We start from the raw sequence: 21082 nt of genomic DNA on the forward strand, positions 1-21082 counted from the left end.
TGATACGACCCATCCCTTGAGTTAATTTAACCTCGAGGTCCTTGTTTTTTTATTTTTTATTTTTAACACATGTTAAAGAAGGGCTACCACATTACTTTTTGACAATATACGACATGTGGCATATAGTTGATCCATCCGACCTGTTTGTGATGGAATAAGCCATGTATGTTGTGGGTAAACGCTTGCTAGTATTCAACAGTTTGCGATTGATGAATTCATCACCGACGGGTTCCCTAGTGTGGTCGGTGTTCATCTGATCATCATATAATTCTTGTGCTAGCTCAATGTTCGTTCTATGCTAAGTTCCATTAATTAATGGCATTTTATGAACACGCCACCATTTCCCTCCATTTCCTCACCTGTTTCCTGCCACCCAGTGATATTGCGCATAAACCTAGGCGGCGCACGGCGCACAGAGGTGACAAGTGCAGCCTGTAGCACATCATTTTCCAAGCATGCCAACCCACCAAAGCGCCACCTCTGCCATCAACCTCATCGACGAGGAAAACGAGCAGGCGTCACGGCCCGTCTAGGCCGAGGCACTCCCTGGCAACGCGGTGGATGATGCCGTGATGCACATCATCGCCAGGGTTGAGCAGACCATTGGCGCATGGCGCTTGAGCACCGTGGATCAAGATAGGCATGTGAGCACCGACAGGCTATAGCTCGCCGCAAATCATGATCGATGGAGCGTCGTAGACAAAGCTAGGCACGTCCACGCCGATAAGTTGCGGCTCGCCGCATGGCGAGACCGTTGGAGCGCCGTAGAGCGAGAGGCATGGCGCGCGGCATAGCAAGAGTGGATCCATCAGTGCTTGCCTACTGTCGACACGGTATCACAGCTAGGTACATGTCCCGTCAGTACCCTCATTCCTCGCCAGGAGTGGGTAGAGGCCCTCATCGCCGTACTTGCACCAGAGGCCGGCCGCGTCATACTTGCACCAGACGCCCGTCACGCTGTTCGCATGGGTGCCACCGTTCGCCTTGTCGGTGGCCCGCTGGATGCCAACGCGCTGGTCCGTAGGCTCGACCGCCTCCTTGGCCCAGGTGTCCACCTGGGTGCAGTAGAGGAACATGGCCGTCGCATCCTCGAGATGGTGATCTCCGATGAAATATCCAACTTGGATCTCGAGATCGCGCTCTAGATGTATCGCGAGCGTGTCGACTGCTTGGACGAACGCCTGCACGAGTTCAGGCAGAGCCAAGAGCTACCATAGGCAAGGGCTGCTGGTCATGGTCTCATGGACGCATTTTATTTTGTTGAGTCATTTCGACGTGGATAGCTATGTATTCATAGCCATCATAGTATTGCTCTGTTTATTCCTCCGTTTCAATGTGTGTACTTTGTTTTCCGTTTTTATATGTTCTGTTCCAATGTGTGTATATACACTTTCCATTCTGTATATGTGTATGATAATAGCTAGATTCAAATTAGTATACAAAAAAGATAGAAAATGGAATTCATAATATATATATATATTAATTGTTCATTAGTTCATCACACAATATATATATATATATAATATCATCACATATACGTGATGATACTTAACTACTAGGTACGATGGATAAAATTGAAAGCGAGCAATACTAAAACTAATAATCCCTCCTGGGGCCAGTATTCCAGCAGCCCCTCGCCAGCAGCTCCCTAGTGCACGGCGTCTTCCCAGTGCGGAGGTAGTACTCCACCTCCACCTCCTCCGCCTCGCAGCGCTTGATGTACTGATCTGCCTCTAGATGGCGGACGCGCGCGAACGATCTTGCCATTTCGTTGGGCGCCCACCGGAGCTCCTAGTCGGTGGCACGCCGAAGCTTATCGGCCCACCTCCACGCAGCGACAAGGCGCCCAACGCATTTGACTTTCCTCATGAAGTACCCGTCTTCGTACACCTCCTCGGCACGACGACGCACCCGCCCCCAAAGCTCCGCCGCCTTCTTTTTCCAGGCGGCATCACAGGCTTCACATGCCTCCTGGTACCTGGCTTCCTCCTCGCCATCTCCTTCTTGAATGCCACTTGCCTGGCTTTCTTAGCCGGCAGCAGCGACTTCCACAGACAAAGATTGTACTAGCCCCAAAACCAATCCAAAGTTGGGGGGTCCAGCGCAACCTCGTCAGGCGGCGCGTAGGGGTCCTCGTTGCTACTATTCGAGTGAGCGTCCTCGGGGGGCGGTGACTCCTCGTCGGCACGTGGGCAGACCGGCAGCGCCATGGCAGAGATTTGTGTGTGAGAGAGGGCAAGCGAGGGGAGGATGTAGATGAGAATGCAGGTGGGACGACGTGAGCAAGGGAGTATTTATTGGCGGCCAGAATCTAGAACGACGAGGACAGTACACACGTCGGTCGCCGGAATTTACGAGTACTGTAGTTTGAATTACACACGATTCCCACAGCAAAATCCGTGTATGAACATAATAACTGACGGTTTCCAATACTGAACCGTGTCTAATTAATGATCCCCGCCACTCATCTACCAAACCTCTAGCTGCGAGATAGAGTGTCAATCGTGTGGGGGCCGGTTGTCTTGCCAGATCTGTACATTTTCTTTTTTGAACACCAGATATTTACATCGTCTGATGATTTTTTAACTCGCACACAAGTACACAAAAATATGATTTTTCAGACCGTTATGGTTAGGCATTGCATGTAGATGTAGTTCAAATTTGAATTACAGTCATTAAATGGTTAGAAAATCACTTAAATGTCTTTAAAAGGTCAAATGACCCCTAAAATTTTCCAATTTTTCACATGATAGTTGTATTAGTGCATGTTAAATGTAGAAAAAAAATTTGAAGGCCGTAAGAGGAAGCTATCTCCTGTTCATCATCAAACATGCATTGTTACCTCTCGGAACCACGTGCCTTCTAGTGAGTTGCTCCGGTTTGAGGGGGGTGTGTGTCCAAACTTTTGTTCAACATGCCAATTTCTTTACCACATCATCTTGGTGGCATGACATTACATCAACCAAGGTTTCATGTTCTTCTGATCATTTTTTTATTTTTTGGAATTAAAATGCCATGGCACACCATGCATATGTATGCATGTGCCCATGCCTTGAGACCAATATGTTTGAAAATTTCTTCTAATTTACTGCACATGGAATTAACTTGCACACAAGTACACAGATATGATTTTTCAAACTGTTTTGGTTAGGCATTGCATGTAGATGTAGTCCGAATTTGAATTACGGTCTTTAAATGGCTAGAAAATCACTTAAATGTCTTTAAAAGGTCAAATGACCCCTAGAGTTTTCCAAAATTTCACATTACAGTTGTAGTAGTGCACGTTAGACGTAGAAAAAATTGAAGGCCGTAAGAGAAAGCTATCTCCCGTTCGTCATCAAACATGCATTGTTCCCTCTCGGAACCGCGAGCATTCTAATGAGTTGCTCCAGTTTGTGAGGGGTGTATGTCCAAGCTTTCATCAAACGTGCCAATTTCTTTACCACATCATCTTGGTGGCATGACATTACATCAACCAAGGTTTCATGTGTTTCTGATTTGTTTTTGATTTTTTGGAATTAAAATTCCATGTCACTCCATGCATACGTAGGCATGTATCCATGTCGTGAGACAAATATGGTTGAAAATTCCTTCTAATTTAGTCCACATGGAATTAACTCGCACACAAGTACACAAATATGATTTTTCAAACCGTTTTGGTTAGGCGTTGCATGTAGATGTAGTTCAAATTTGAATTACGGTCATTAAATGGCTAGAAAATCACCTAAATGTCTTTAAAAGGTCAAATGACCCCTAGAATTTTCCAAAATTTCACATTACAGTTGTAGTAGTGCATGTTAGACGTAGAAAAAAAATTCAAGGCCGTAAGAGGAAGCTATCTCCCATTCGTCATCAAACATACAATGTTCCCTCTCGGAACCACGAGCCTTCTAGTGAGTTGCTCCGGTTTGTGAGGGGTGTGTGTCCAAACTTTCGTCAAACAATCCAATTTCTTTACCACATCATCTTGGTGGCATGACATTACATCAACCAAGGTTTCATGTGTTTCTGATTTTTTTGGAATTAAAATGCCATGGCACTCCATGCATATATATGCATGTGCCCATGCCTTGAGACCAATATGTTTGAAAATTTCTTCTAATTTACTGCACATGGAATTAACTCGCACATAAGTACACATATATGATTTTTCAAACTGTTTTGGTTAGACGTTGCATGTAGATGTAGTTCAAATTTGAATTACAATCATTAAATGGGTAGAAAATCACTTAAATGTCTTTAAAAGGTCAAATGAAAATGACCCCTAGAATTTTCCAAATTTCACATTACAGTTGTAGTAGTGCACGTTATACGTAGAAAAAATTTGAAGGCCGTAAGTGGAAGCTATCTCCCGTTTGCCATCAAACATGCATTGTTCCCTCTCAGAACCACGAGGCTTCTTGTGAGTTGCTCCGGTTTGTGAGAGGTGCGTGTCCAAACTTTCGTCAAACATGCCAATTTTTTTACCACATCATCTTGGTGGCATGACATTACATCAACCAAGGTTTCATGTGTTTCTGATTTTTTTTATTTTGTGGAATTAAAATGCCATGTCACTCCATGCTTAATTGTGTCATAGTCGTTACACCAATATGTTTGAAAATTGCTTCCAATTTACTGCACATGGAATTAAATCGCACACAAGTACACAAAATATGACTTTTCAAACTGTTATGGTTAGCTGTTGCATGTACCTGTAGTTCAAATTTCAATTACGGTCATTAAAAGGATAGAAAATCACTTAAATGTCTTAAAAGGTCAAATGACCCCTGAAATTTTCCAAAATTTGACATGACAGTTGTATTAGTACTACAAAATTTCTCGTTTATTTAAAACACCATCTGTTACCACTTTACTCCAAATTCGTCTTTCACAGCTAATAACAAATATCTACATCATCACACAGTTGTTTTCTAGGAACTGTTTGTGATGAAAATATCTGGGTCTATTTAAGTCTCCTTCCTTAAGCTTCGCCGGCTCGTCTGCTCCAGTGCTGGCAACCCCCGAATCCACAAATCCAGATCCCATTCCCGCGCCCCCTTCTTGCAAAGGTGACGCTATGGAAACGCTTCATGAAGGCCCGTATGATGGCCGCGTCCCGAGAGTGCCGCCGCCTACACCGAGAGTGCGGCCGCCTACACCGAGAGTGCCGCCGCATCCGCATTGAGCGCGTACCTTCCGCCAAGAGGGCATCTACGGCAGTCGACAGGGCAGCTGCAGTAGCCGAGACGGCTGCAGCTGCTGCTGCAACTGCGGCTGCAAATGCCGAGAGCGCTCGAGCTACCATCCATGCCACCGATGTCGCCCTAGCCTGGGTCGAGGCCATCCACGTCAAGATCGAGGATGCACATGACAAGATATTTCAGGCCACCTCAGACTTCAGCATGCAACCCACGTCTGAAAAGGCGGCGGTGGCCATGGAGCACCTGCTTCCTCATGAGGTCGTCGAGCGGGAGATGGAGATGCAGGAGGCGGCGGAGATCGAGCGCCGGGAGGAGGGGTTGCGCGTGGCCGAGGTCGAGGTAGAGAAGAGTCTATCCGTCGAGGAATTGGCGGTGGAGTACCAACGTGAGCTCTGGCGCAGCCACTACTATGAGTACTACAACCTTGAGGGCAGCGCCAAGGACGAGGACGAGGACGTGGTCGACTTCAGCAGGGGGACGCGGAGTCTACCAAGGGAAGCATGTCGCCAGGACAACTCATTGACGTCTCATCTCACACCGGCGATGCATAGGCCGGCTGTCGGTGTACTAGAGTAGGGGTACCCTAGTATCCCGAACTCGTGCACGGGTAGTTGCAGCGTCCCGCGGCAAGGCTTGCCGGGTGACCGCCAAGACCCTCCGTGGTTCCCTTGAAGACCATTCAAGAACAAAGTACTCAAACCAAGGCCCCGACAAGAGGAGCTTGCCGGGAAGGCCAACCAAGGCACCGGCAAGAGGAGCTTGCCGGGAAGGCCAACCCAGGCCCCGGCAAGAGGATCTTGCCGGGAAGAGACAAGACCCCGGCAAGAGGAGCTTGCCGGGAAGGCCACTCAAGGCATACCAAGAAAGTTTGCCGCGACGCGCCCTGCGTCCCGGCAAGGCCCGGTGAGCGACAAGCTCCCAAACACGGCAAGACGACGACCGCGGCAAGGAGCTTGCCGCGGGAAACCCCCACTTCGTGCCCGCGCTCCAGCACACCTGCTAGCGTGTCGCTCTAGGACTCTCCCAAGCACACGTGGCAGGAGGCTGTGCAGCTAGGGGTGCGAGGTGGCAAGCGGAGATGAAGAGAAGGCCATCGTGGCAAACGGTTGCGCTCCTAACGGTCACTTTTTGCACTGTTTAGGCAACTCAGACAGGCATTTAATGCCCTTGTCCCCTGCCGTCAGAGTTAGGTAGGGTGCACTGTATCCACAGTAGTGGTAGCTGCACCTACCGCATCCTTTTCCATTTTCACCCTTCTTGTCTATGTTGCCCCCTGTCGGTGACCCCTTGAAAGTATAAAAGGAGGCCCAGACACAACGTAGAAGGGGTTCAGCTGGATCGGCCAGTTCGGCTCATTCGAAACACCAGGAACACTCTCACGCTCAGTCTGGTAGCGTCCATCACTCCTGAGCAAGAATTCAATACACACAAACAAGCAGCAGTAGGGTTTTACGCATCCGTGCGGCCCGAAGCTGGGTAAAAACCGCTCGCGTGTACTGCCTCGATCCGCTCTTTGTGCGACCTCCGCCCCCCACCGAACCGAAAGGGGCCCTGTCCCCATAGGTGTTGGTGGAATCAGTCTCCCTGACATCTCTGGCGCGCCAGGTAGGGGGCGTCGAGATCGTGCGAACCCGATCCGGCGTGCACGCGAGCTAAATCTTCATCGTCTTCACCGACATGCCACCGAAGAAGAAGGCTTCGGGGGCAACAGCCCCGTCTGCGTCGCTTCCACCACCTCCGGAGCAGGCGGACGGTGGAGTGGACGCCGACGGAAGAATGGACATCGACGAGGGTGCCCACAACGCTGCCAAGTCCAAGGACAAGGCCGCGCAGACCTCGGCGTCCATACGCCCACCGCGCCGATCTCAGGAAGGGCGGGAACAGCAGCGTCATAGCGTCCGCAGCACCATACGTCCGCTGGCCCAAGATCAAGCTGGTGGTTCGCGTGGCGTTCAAGATCAGCATGCACGCCAGCATGCTGGCCCCAGCGAGGTGCGGTCGCCTGGACGGGACACTGCTCCTTCTAACTTGGTTAGGAGTCCGAGCATGTCCCGCTCCTCGCACCGTTCACCTCTGCCGCCCACTACGCCGGTGGAAGCCTTGGCGCCGGCCCAGCTACTCCTGGATTACCCTCCGACGGCGGACAAGACCGACGAATGGAGGGCCACTATCCAGAGCCTCATCGGCTTCGCCAACGGCGACACTGCGCGGCAACCAAGCACCTCGCTGCCGCGGCAGGATAGCCGGACGCGAGCCAATGGCAACAAGACTGGGGGAGGTGCGACTTCCATGCACTCTCCACTACGAAGGCCGAAATCGCCGACTCGCCGGGTCCACCCCGACAGCGGCTCCACCGCGTCGTCGGACCCATGAGCTCGTAGCGACCAGCGCCAAGAGTTCATTGCACAAGAAATCAAGAAGTTGGAAGCAGCAGGCCTTGTCAGAGGAGTGCTCCATCCCATGTGGTTGGCCAATCCTGTAGTCGTGCGCAAGGCGAACGGGAAATGGAGGCTTTGTATAGACTTCACTGATGTCAATAAAGCTTGTCCCAAAGATCCATTTCCCTTGCCGCGCATTGACCAGATTGTTGACTCCACAGCTGGATGTGATTTGCTTTCATTTCTTGATGCATATTCAGGATACCATCAGATCTTCATGGCAGAAGAGGATGAAGAGAAAACCGCATTTATCACCCCTTGCGGCACATACTGTTTTGTATGGATGCCCTTTGGGTTGAAGAATGTTGGTTCCACATTTGCAAGGGTAGTCCATGTCGCTTTTGAGACACAGATACACAGAAATGTGGAAGCCTACATGGATGATATAGTGGTCAAGAGCAAGGACAAGGCTACCCTGATCCAAGATTTAGAAGAAACTTTTGCAAATCTGCGCAAGATCAACCTCAAGCTCAACCCCGAGAAGTGCGTGTTTGGAGTCCCTTCCGGCAAGCTTCTCAGGTTCTTTGTGTCTCAGCGGGGAATTGAAGCCAACCCCGACAAGATCAAGGCCATCGAGCAGATTGAAGCACCGAAGCGTGTCAAGGATGTGCGAAGGCTTGCCGGTTGCATGGCTGCTCTCAGCAGGTTTATCTCTAAGTCTGCTGAGCGCGCCCTGCCGTTTTTCAAAATATTGAAAAAGGCAGGTCCAATGAAATGGACTCCGGAAGCGGAGGCCGCGCTGCAGGACTTGAAGAGGTACCTGTCCTCCACTCCAATACTTGTCGCACCTAAGCCACAAGAGAAGTTGCTGCTATATCTGGCAGCAACCAATCAAGTGGTTAGTGCTGCGTTAGTAGCAGAGAGGGAGGCGGATGATGAGCCAGCGACCGCGACAAGTGAATCCAGCGACAAGCAGGGGGCTTCTCCGACAAGCTCTGGTCCCGACAAAGTTGAATCTGCGCAGACGTGCAAGAAGGTGCAGAAGAAGATGGTGCAGCGCCCAGTTTACTTTGTCAGCTCCCTTCTCCAGGGGGCTAGGTCGAGGTACTCTGGTGTGCAAAAATTGCTTTTCGGCCTCCTCATGGCCTCGAGAAAGCTGCGCCATTACTTCCAGGCACACGAGATCACAGTTGTCACTCGCTTTCCGCTGAAGAGGATACTGCAGAATCCAGAAGCAACAGGCAGGATTGTCGAGTGGGCATTGGAACTGTCAAGCTTTGGCCTCAAGTTTGAGAGCACTGCAACGATCCAAAGCAGGGCATTGGCAGAGTTCATAGCAGAGTGGACGCCAACATGATGTACTTTGATGGTGCCTTCTCGCTGCAAGGCGCCGGTGCTGGCGTGCTGCTTATCGCACCCACCGGAGAGCACCTCAAGTACGTAGTCCAGATGCACTTTCCCAAGGAGCAAGCAACGAACAATACTACAGAGTATGAGGGTTTGCTTGCCAGCCTCAGAATCGCAGCCGACCTTGGGATCAAGAGACTCATTGTAAGGGGTGACTCGCAGCTTGTCGTCCGCCAAGTGAACAAGAACCACCAGAGTCCATTGATGGAAGCTTATGTTGATGAAGTGAGAAAGCTAGAAGAACACTTTGACGGCCTGCAAATGGAACATGTTCCACGAGCTCAGAACGACATTGCTGATGGCCTGTCAAAGTGCGCTGCACTAAAGTTACCTGTGGAACCAGGGATCTTTGTGCTCAAGCTGACTCAACCATCTGTGACACCATCAATTGGACAGAATAAGAAGAGGAAGTTGGTTTCTGGTGACTACTTTCCGGCAGAGCTTCCCGAAGCCGCCACCAAGAAGGTCCCCAAGATCGACGCCAAGAGTGCCGAGGAGCAGTCTGCTCCGGCGAACCTCTTGGTTTGTTCCGTTGAAGCAAACGCTCCCGACAAGTTTTGCTCCGGCAAGCTTGCCGGGGAATATCACGCTCCGGCCGAACCGCAGGTTCTTGCCGTAGAAGCGGATGTTCCCGCAGCAACAGATATGCCTTTAGTCCTTGTTGTCGAGCCACAAGCTCCAGCATGGGCGCAGCAGATTGTCCGTTTCCTTCAGACAGGAGAGCTTCCCGAAGAGCAAGAAGAAGCGGAAAGAGTAGCCCGGCAGTCAAGTATGTACAAGTTTGTCGACAACACACTGTACAGAATAAGACTGAACGGTGTGAAATTGAAGTGCATTCGTCGGGAAGATGGAAAACAGCTGTTGGCAGAGATACATGGAGGCATATGTGGTCACCACATTGGCGCAAGAGCACTTGTCGGCAAAGCATTCCGACAAGGCTTCTTCTGGCCGACAGCCCTCCAGGATGCAACTACACAAGTAACCAAGTGTGAAGCGTGTCAGTTCCATTCCAAGCAGATACACCAGCCAGCTCAAGCTCTCCAGACGATCCCTTTATCCTGGCCATTTTCGGTCTGGGGGCTCGACATCCTCGGCCCCTTCCCCCGAGCTGTCGGGGGCTTTGAGTTCTTGTACGTTGCAATCGACAAGTTCACAAAGTGGCCGGAAGTGGAACCAGTGAGGAAGGTGACAGCACAGTCAGCAGTCAAGTTCTTCAGGTCGATCGTTTGCCGTTTCGGGGTTCCTAACAGGATCATCACCAACAACGGCATGCATTTTACGAGCCGCACCTTCATGTAGTATGTCCAAGATCTTGGCGCCAAGATCTGCTTCGCTTTTGTTGCTCACCCGAGAAGCAACGGTTAAGCGGAGAGGGCAAATGCTGAAGTGCTGCGAGGCCTCAAGACCAAAACTTTCGACAGACTGCACAAGTGCGGAAGAAACTAGATCGAGGAGCTGCCGGTGGTTCTATGGTCGATCAGGACGACGCCAAATTGAGCCACTGGCCAGACACCCTTCGCTCTAGTCTACAGAGCGGAGGCAGTTCTCCCCACGGAACTTGTTTACGGGTCACCTCGAGTGCTCGCTTATGATGAGCTCGAGCAAGAGCAGCTGCGACAAGATAACGCGCTGCTCCTTGAGGAAGACCGTCTTCAGGCTGCTGTGTGAGCCGCTCTCTACCAGCAAGCTTTGCATCGCTACCATAGCCGCAAAGTTAAGGCCAGAAGCTTCGAGGAAGGCGACCTTGTTCTTCGGCGTGTTCAGTCCGCCAAGAATTCCAACAAGTTGACGCCGAAGTGGGAAGGCCCTTATCGGGTGAAACGAGTCACTAGGCCCGGCGCTGTCCGCCTTGAGACCGAAGATGGCATTCCGGTGAGCAACTCCTGGAACATAGAACATCTTCGTAAGTTTTACCCGTAAGGCGCGGTTGCCGGAAGCTTTTCCGGCAACCACCTTTTGTACAAGTCTTGCCGCTGTTGCATGTAATCCTTTCTACAAAGCCGGGCGCAGACCTCGCGCACCAGTAAAGTTCATGTGCCCCGCACATCTTGTCAGTTTTTTATACTATAATCCCTTTTTTTGCATATGTCATCTGACATTTTGTGCAGCACTAGACCCCGGTAAGCAATAACGAGCCCAAGGCTCCATATCATTACTTTATTTCTCTGTTTCTTTCTCGAAAGAAGGAAGGTTCCCTCGCCCACAAGGTTTACCGGGGGGGAAGGAGAAGATAATGGTGTGGACCAGGCCGTTCAAGAAAGTTTCTCCTTGCCGGGAAGCAGACGACAGAAAAGCTAAGTTGCTAAAACTTGAGCAATCAGTTTTTTAAGTTTTTGAGTTATTTTCCTTGAACGACCGTGCTTTGTATGGAAAACCTGTGCGCGGAGGAACCAACTCGTAGCTAGTTGCGCCTTTACTTTGTTTCGACTCGGCTCAACAACTTAAGTGAGCTGCTAGCGCCCTTACTTTGCTTCGAGTCCGCTCAGCAACTTAAGTGAGCCGCTAGCGCCCTTACTTTGTTTCGAGTCCGCTCAACAATTTAAGTGAGCTGCAACTAGTTGCGACAAGGTTGCTTGTCGGTAGCGACCCCGCCAGCAGGCTGCTGAAGTTCCGCACTCGGCGCTCGCGGCAAGGGTACCTGCGCCGGCAAGTTTCCCTAGAAAGCGTAGGGCAGAACCATACAAAGCCAAGAGTCGAGTAAAGGAAGTAACACAGCAATTCTTTGCCTAAGATAGAGTTATATTACAAAAACAACTTGTCGCGCCTCTAATAAAGTGTTCTTATGACATGACTGGCAACGACAAGAGAAGAAGAAAACGGACGGCACCTGGGCCCCGGCAAGCCAGAATCGCTGGGGGCTGCGAGTGCCAAGAATCGTCCACGGCAAACCAGAGTTGCCGGGGGCTGCAATATCAGATAAGTCTTTCATCCCTCATCATGCATCCTCTTATGGACTGGGGAATGCGAAACCGCGTTTCTTCCCGGAAACTGCCGTGCTCCCTCAACTCTAGGCCCTGGGGCTCGTTCCCGGGGCCAAGTTTGGTCGTAGTCGCGGCAGCAAAGGGATGAAACGAGGAGACCGCACCCACCTCGTTCCCGCCTCCGTCAAAGGCGTGAGAAAGGTCGAGCGACGTGGGAGGGCGGCAGGGCCTGTTGCCGGGAGATGAAATGTCTGTCCGAGGGATACCAAGGATTTGCTCCTTGGCGTGGGTTCAACCCGCGAGACAAATAACCCGGCAAGCATCCCCTTTTCATTAAAAAACATCCCACTTAGGTACAGTCCATAGAGGATGAAAAACATGAAAGAGAGGATTACAAGTTTTAGATACAGCTAAGGCCCGAAGGCTTACAAATTAAAAAGATAAGATGCCCGTAATCCCTTTCCTGTCCCTCTCTTCAGGAGGCAGGTCAAGGAGGCGAAAAGGGCAAAAGGAGCGCCTAGGCGAGCTACGGGTGCCAGAAGACACCAAGAGAACATCCCGGGAGCCGTCCGAAGGCTGGACGGCGATGGCGGCGCTGGAAGCGGGGCTCGAAGACGGGGCGGCAGGACGTCAGCATGCTGTCGAGGGCACCACGCCCTCGTACTCCGACCTGACGGCCTTGTCGCCAGCCCTCTTCCCCTTCCGCAGCCTCCCTACGCCAGCCGCCCAAGGAGACGACCCCGGGGAGTTCAAGCAGCCGGCGACACGGATGATGGGGTCGCCGGTGCTGCGCGAAGCGGCGCCCGACGCCTAGTCGGACCCGCCACCCCGCCGCCCGCTACCCTCATCGTCGCTGTCGCTCTCCTCCTCGTCACTCTCGCTCGAGGAGGAGCCTTCGCTGTCGGAGGAGCTGTCCACGCAGCACTTCGCCCAAGTGCCGAAGCACCCGAAGACCTTGACGGAGAGGAGATCGCCCTCCGTGAACTTAAAATGGAGGGTAAACCCCTCCATCAGGCTGTGGATGCGGGCGAACGTCTTCCACCCTCGATCAAGATACATCACATTAGGGGCTGGGAATACAACGCGGACTCGCGTGCCGCTGATCCCACAGCCCCTCATGTGCAGTCTCAGTGTCTCGGGCGGGTCCAACTCGATCGCGCGCGCAAACGGAGCTGGAAGCCGGAGGCGACGATGAGGCGCCCGGCGCAGCTTGACGAAGAACTCGCAAGGGTCATCCCCTATGTGGACCGCCATGGGGGGAGGAGCCGCTGGCGGAGGCGAAGCTGGCGCGCCACCCCGTCCGCCTCTTCCCCGAGCGCCTCGACCTCGTCCTCGACCTCGTCCGCGACCTCGCCCCCTCCCTCTTCCCCTTATGGCTGGCTCTGCCACCACGGGTGTGGAAGATGGAGAGATGCGCTGTCTGGTGGCGACCCTCGCCGCCACTGATGAAGGGCCCGGGTTCCCTTTCTCCATGGCAAATGAGAGAAAGTGGAGCTGAAGCTGAAGAAAGGAGGAGATGAGAGAGTGCGGTTTCCTGTGCTCCCCTCCCGCTCTTTATAAAGGAGCGAGGTGGGGGCTCGGCCGCCCTGCTCAGCGAATCAAGGCACGGGAAGAGCAGGCAGTCGAGGCCAACCCGCTGCCTCTGCTCGCGATGGCCCAGTTTCCCACTTCCACCGCCCGCGACCCCAAGCGCATGGGAGCCGCGTGGCGGAGATGCAGAACCAAGGCGACGGGTGAGGCGGCCTCGCTCCGCCTCGTGATCACGGGGAGTGGACGTCCCTAAAACCGCGCACCGGCCCCGTCCAGTAAATGCACCACGCCCCCACGCCTACCTCCGTTCAGGGAGGAGGGCGTGAACCGTCCCCATCATCGTGGCCTGACGCATGCTAGAGGGGCTTAGCCCCGCGCACGCCGCCCACGTCACCCACGACGCCGCGTTTGACGCGTGCCGTTCTGGGCGTGCGCGGTGGGAGCGGAGAGATATGCGGCATGACCTAGGCCGCGCGTGCCCGTGCACTATTTTGGGCCTGGCCCAAGAGCGCTCGGCACCGTGTATGTCCCAGGCCCGGGGGCTCCTGTCGGTGTACTAGAGTAGGGGTACCCTAGTATCCCGAACTCGTGCATGGGCAGTTGCAGCGTCCCGCGGCAAGGCTTGCCGGGTGACCGCCAAGACCCTCCGTGGTTCCCTTGAAGACCATTCAAGAACAAAGTACTCAAACCAAGGCCCCGGCAAGGGGAGCTTGCCGGGAAGGCCAACCAAGGCCCTGACAAGAGGAGCTTGCCGGGAAGGCCAACCCAGGCCCCGGCAAGAGGATCTTGCCGGGAAGAGACAAGACCCCGGCAAGAGGAGCTTGCCGGGAAGGCCACTCAAGGCATACCAAGAAAGTTTGTCGCGACGCACCCTGCGTCCCGGCAAGGCCCGGCGAGCGACAAGCTCCCAAACAGGGCAAGACGACGACCGCGGCAAGGAGCTTGCCGCGGGAAACCCCCACTTCATGCCCACGCTCCAGCACACCTGCTAGCGTGTCGCTCTAGGACTCTCCCAAGCACACGTGGCAGGAGGCTGTGCATCTAGGGGTGCGAGGTGGGAAGCGGAGATGAAGAGAAGGCCATCGTGGCAAACGGTGGCGCTCCTAACGGTCACTTTTTGCACTGTTTAGGCAACTCAGACAGGCATTTAATGCCCTTGTCCCCTGCTGTCAGAGTTAGGTAGGGTGCACTGTATCCACAGTAGCGGTAGCTGCACCTACCGCACCCTTTTCCATTTTTACCCTTCTTGTCTACGTTGCCCCCTGTCGGTGACCCCTTGAAAGTATAAAAGGAGGCCCAGGCGCAACGTAGAAGGGGTTCAGCTGGTTCGGCCAGTTCGGCTCATTCGAAACACCAGGAACACTCTCACGCTCGGTCTGGCAGCGTCCATCGCTCCTGAGCAAGAATTCAATACACACAAACAAGCAGCAGTAGGGTTTTACGCATCCGTGCGGCCCGAAGCTGGGTAAAAACCGCTCGCGTGTACTACCTCGATCCGCTCTTTGTGCGACCTCCGCCCCCCACCGAACCGAAAGGGGCCCTGTCCCCATAGGTGTTGGTGGAATCAGCCTCCCCGACACCGGCGCGGTGGCGGATTTGTTAAAATTATGCATACTTAGGCTTTGTTTTTAATGCTGGTCTTTTGTTAGAGCAATGTTTAGGTCAACTGGCTCTATTTAATTACTAAAATTGCTCGATTGAGTAAGTGTGGTCTATCAGCTGTACGCTCTTTTGTGTGCCCAAATTAGCAAGCGATGCTAAATTATGCAATGACATATCGAGGAAAATTCCCACCAAAATTTGAATTATTAAACTCATCCCATGTGCATAGAGCAGAAGAATCATTTGCGATGCACACAATCGTTCAAAGTGAATGGCCCGACGGCACCACGCGCAAAGTTTCCTTCCACATTTCCAAAATTTTGGCCTACCGCCAAAATATCTACCCCCGCCCCCCTTCCCCCCTTCCCCACCCCCTTTTCTCCCCGACCACAATTCAAATTTCCCATGTTTCCTCCTTCCTTCCTTCCTTCCTAAGCTATAGCCGCTTCCTCGCTCTTGCCGTCTCGCATCCTACCGCCGGGGTCGCCATGGTCTTCTTCAAAGACCTCTCCAGCGGTTCCTCCTCCGATGATGACTCCTTCACCACCCGGGTATGCCTCTCTTCTCTCTCTCGGGCTATGACTTGGAATGAAGGATTTTTACCCGATGGTCGATTTGAGTCATTTCTTCCTCTCGTAGATCCCCAGGACCATCAATGGTAATGAATGGAGCGGGGTGGCTGAAGATATATCTATTTGTTAGATGTGATTCAGACGCTGTCACGGTCCCAACCCATTCATACCACACCTTCAACCAAACGCATCCTAAGACAGTGTCAGAGTTTCTACCTAGTATCTTAAATTTTTACCATCTCATCAACGGTTTCGTTAGAAAATTATTTGGCACCGCTTCAGCAGTTTGTGCATCCAACTTTGGTCCACACATCCGAGCAGCCAAGCAGTAAAATACTAAATCTTTATGGCACGAAGGAACTGGGCATCAAAGCAACTACGTGCTCGGGAGTCTAGGTCCCTGATTTTTTTCCGCTACATTGGCTCACCAGTGCAGGGCACCAGTGCGAGATGTAGCAACAATTGTCTTTACCCCAATTTTGGCATACACAGTGGACGGCCTTAATGCTATTAGTTCTATGTTACTAAATTTGTGCATGTACACACCTGTTAGTATCAATTTGTTGTCATCCAAACACTACCTCTATGCTGTTGCAGTTATATTTACCTTCCTCTCAAAATGTTCAATTTGTTATTTATTGTACATGAGTAAGAACTTGTAGCATCATTGTAGTTAATTATAGCTTCTGATGTTCCAGAATTTGGTTGTTGTCTTAGTAGCAATTAATGCATTTGCACATTGATCTTTTTGAGAAGATATGCCATAATTAACATGTTTCTTCAGTTTTTAAAAATAAGCATAGATGATTTTCTATGTTGCTATAAACCCATTTCCCCTACAATTGTTACTAATCTAGTTTTAAATATTATAGGATGAACGGAAGTGTTCTTACTTGGAGTGGGTTGATCAAGAGTGGCCAGTGTCTTTGAAGATGTGCCTAGCGAAGCTCTGGAGCATGTATGAGGAACATAACAGACGTAGGCTTACAGAAACTGGTGTCAACACTGAAGAATATTTGAAGATGCGGGATAAAAAGTTGAAGGTGGAGAATGAGCTCAGATTTTTAAATCAGACTTTGCTAAGATGGTGTTGGCGAAGGAGGAGGCACTTTCCCAGTTGGCCCGTGCAAAAAAGGTTCTTACTAAACTGAAAGCAAAGGTGGATAAGACGATCCTGGATGATCCTGATTAGGGAAGTGAATATATTGTTCTTATGAAGTTGAACTAGCTATATGTTGTACTGTACTGTTTTCATGTAGCTGCCGTACTGTGATGTTATAATATATTTATGTGCCTGATATGAAATTGGCAAACAACTGTTCGATATGAAATGTGAATTTGCGTAATACTGGAATTATTAATTGTAAACTAACAAACCTGCTAAATGTGTCATGGACCTTTGCAAACAGTTCTAGCAGTAAAAGTGCTTGCGATGGATAGCCCAATGCCACACAGTTTTCTTCATCAAATCGTGTGTGATATAGTTGATAAAATCAAACATTTAACCAAGGCAGACCGTGTGTGCCAGTTACACCTTTCACACACGAGCCTACACATAAAACTGTGTGGGTTGTACATAAGAACGAAAACGTTTTCGCTGGATTGACTGTGTGGGATGTACATCAGAACGGAAACGTATTCCTTGGATTGACCGTGTGGGATGTACATACCTATGGAAATGATTTTTTGGGATTCACCGTGTGGGATGTACATACCTACGGAAATGTTTTTCTCGGATTACCATGTGGGATGTACATACCTACAAAAATGATTGGGTTTCGATGCCTCGCCTAATCGCACACGGCCCCAGCCTGTGTCCCAGGAGGGCCTATCCCCAATGATTTTTGGGTCATGTGGGAAGGACCCCCCTATCGCCCACACTCACCTCATGACGGTTCCAAATGCCGTCACGGAAAGGGGTTAAAAACCGTTTGTATAGCACCGACGCGCACCAGTGTGTGTTTGGTTATTATTTTGGAGCACATGCATCATTAAGGTTTTAATTTAAGAGCTATCTTGTGAGACACCTCTGATGACCCAAAATTGTTCATTCTCCAATAATCATCAAAGGCTACAACACTCTGTCTCATTTTACAGGACGATAATGGTAAAAATAAAGATAAAAGGTATTCTAAATCATAGATTGGCGACATTGGTAAGATGTAATGAAGACCGGGACCTATATTTTTCAATAGTATTCATGCCATAAATCATGGACACCCATATACTATAAAAAAAGATTGGAGGCCCATAGTTGCGGTATTGGAAGGCCAAAAATCAATGGAAGTAGAAGATGGCACAACGATGGTGTAGTGGACATGAAGTGGTGTGGTGTAGACCCAATCTCTGGCATCCTCCGCTTGCAAAACCATGTCCAGCTCCACCCAAAATATGCACCCATCACATGCTTACAAGAATGAATAGAAAGTTAATTGAGAATGTAAGCAAAAGAGGAATTGAACAATTCATAACTTTTACTAATCTGGACTACATGATTTAGCTAGACCTTGTACTAAGGCAGGCTATCTGCAGTAAGAGAAAGAAGAGATTTAAAAGAAACACAAACTCAAGTAGCTAGTGACTTTTGTTTTGTGCCCCCATGGCCCCATACATGAAGTACTTGACCACCTAAAGTACTAAACTATAACACCTTCAGTATTTATGTCTGGCTCCATACATAAACTGAAAGAAAGCTAAAAGTCACTTAATGAACGTACATGAACCAACTGGTTAAACGTGGTCAATCATGTATTCTCTTAAAACAGCAATTGTAGGACAGAAAATAGCACATGGAACTTTGTAGATTTGCGCTTGGCAAGGTTCCAAAGCAGTGTACAATAGTCAAGATTACATTGATTTATCTCTCCAACACAGAAACCCTTGAATATACAATACATATTGTCAAATGAAGTGCACGGTTTTAGATTCGTTATGGGGTTGTGTCTGTATGGCTCCAGTGCCCATAATTCCTATTGTAGCAAGTTTGCTACAGAGTTGTAGCTCTAAGCTCACGTGTATCAAGACTTGGCTCATGGCTTACATCTTATTCTTCATGAGGTTTGTCAGTAACTCAATATGGCTTCAGTGCCCAGCTTATCTTAGTATTTGTTATTAATTCAAACATGGTATTATTGCTCTTGAGTTAATCAATCCAGGTTGATCAAATGCTTGCATCTCAAATTGTGCACAGTACATTATTTACAGCTCTTAATTTCAGTTTCACATCGGATGTGTGCACCTAAACACCTAACAAGCCAGATACAAAGAAATAGTTGGGTGGTTCAATCACTGAATAATCTTCTATCCTATGATAATTACCAGAAATTCAGAGGAGTCCATCGGAGCTGTAAATGGATGTGCATATGATAAATCCTGTCCCCAATCTCTTTTCCATAGACATCAGCAGCAACCATCAGGAGCAGCAGCATCTCCTCTCTCTCAAATTTTCTCATCCCGAAAAGTTCCCGTCATCTTCTCCCTGCCCCGAGTCGACAAACTCTATGCATCTTCCCTTCCCCACGATTATGAGACCACACCTCCAGGCAAGATGATAGGTCTGCAGAGGCAAGACGGCAGCGGCGGTGCCATGGTCGGGATTGGTGGTGGCGGTGAGCGAGCGTGAGGCTGGCGTCGGCTGCATGTGAGTGGGAGGGTGCAGCGGCAATCCATCACTACAAAAAAATACACTTATGCGATGATATGTGTTTGTCACAGTAGGTCACCTTTTCTGTCATGCATGTACATCCATGACGATTTTATGACAGAATCAAGATAGTCATACACGTGTTGTCGTAGAAGTGTTCCATGAGAATACCAAAATTATAATCACGGAAGTGTCCACCCATGATGATAAATTGTGCATCATGGAAGTGTTTTTGTCAAGGGTAACCGACACATGGCATCCACCGTAATGGGTCGCGGTTAAGCTATCGTGTTTTGGTTTGGATGTGATAACCCGTTAACAGCCCGGACCAATGCGATTTTCCATGTGTAAAATTCTCATTCGCTAGAGGATCCATGTGTCAGCTTAGGGTTGGGACAGATGTCAACCGCCCACTAGATAGGAGTCTCCAATGAAACATTGACACGTGGGACGACCCAATAGAGGCCCATATAGGTTTAAAAGCTGGTCCAGGAACAGGACCACAACATTTCATCATATCTAATGGGCTGGCCCGTTAGCAGCCTATCATTTTCTGGACCAAATTATGGCCCACATCAGATATGGCCTGTTAAAGGGATGCAATATTCTAGGCCAGTTTACAGCCCATATCGGATCTGACGCGTTAACAGCCTGCAATAGTTTGGGACAAATTACGGCCTATATCTGATCCAGTCCATTAACTACCTTTCATATCTGTAAGTGCATCTAGTGCCACCCCTAGTTGGTTTTGGAGTATTGATGACAAACCTAGTTGAGGGACTAATGTGTTTGTGAGAATTGCAGGATAACACAGGTAGAAGTCCCTCATTGATTTGGTTTTCCTACCAGAGATGACCCCTAAAAATGTATGAAGACATTGAAGTCAAAGGTGGTATGTGAAGACATTCACATTGAAGACTATGACAAGAGAAGACATCACATGAAGACTATGGAGCTCGAAGACTTAAATCTTTCGTAGTTCTTTTTCTTCTTTGTTGAGTCATAGGAACCACCGTACTGTTAAGTGGGGTCCAAGAGAACCACTCAGAATGACTGAAGTGATGCTTAACCAAAATCCTATGTCTTCGAGTGAAGACTATGAGAGCGAATCTTGTCCAGAGTTGGACAAGTCAGCTTTGCTTGTAGCCCAAGTAAAGTTGCCGTGTGTGTTTGAAATCTGACCGTTGGAACACGTGTTAGTTCCTTAGTGACCCAGGGTCATTTCGAACAAATCAGGTCGGGTTGCCTAGTGGCTATAAATAGCCGACCCCCTACAACCATAAACGGTTGGCTGCTCAGAGTTAAAGTACGGCTGTTGTCATTTGAGAGCAACCCACCTCGAAGCCTTTGAGAGAGAATTCCTTGCGAGGATAAAGTCCTAACCACCCAGAGCCAAAGAATGTTAGGCATCACTTAAGTCGTCCTGTCTGTGTGATCTAAAGACTTATTACACTTGAGGACTGTGAATCCTCCAGCCGGTTAGGCACCGCGTTCTGAGCATCCAAGAGTCATTGTGGATCGCCGGTGAACGAAGTCTGTGAAGGTTTGGAAGTCTACCTGAAGACTTACCAGAGTAATTGGGTGAGGACTGGGTGTCCTTATCTCAAGGGGAATGAGGTGAAGACGAGGTCTTCTGAGTTGAATCTCAGCCTCCCTAACCAGACGTACAATTGTCACAACAACTGGAACTGGTCCAACAAATCATTGTCTTCAACGAGTCACTGGTTTCATCCTTCCCTTCCCTTACTTATTGTTGGTTCTTGTGAAGTCATTGTACGATAGCATCACCGTTCGACTTCACTAAGTGATCTGCTGTACTGATTGGCTCTCACATCTTCCTACCTGA

Source organism: Triticum aestivum, chromosome 4A (genome assembly GCF_018294505.1).
Source record: "Triticum aestivum cultivar Chinese Spring chromosome 4A, IWGSC CS RefSeq v2.1, whole genome shotgun sequence".
Classification (NCBI taxonomy): Eukaryota; Viridiplantae; Streptophyta; class Magnoliopsida; order Poales; family Poaceae; genus Triticum; species Triticum aestivum.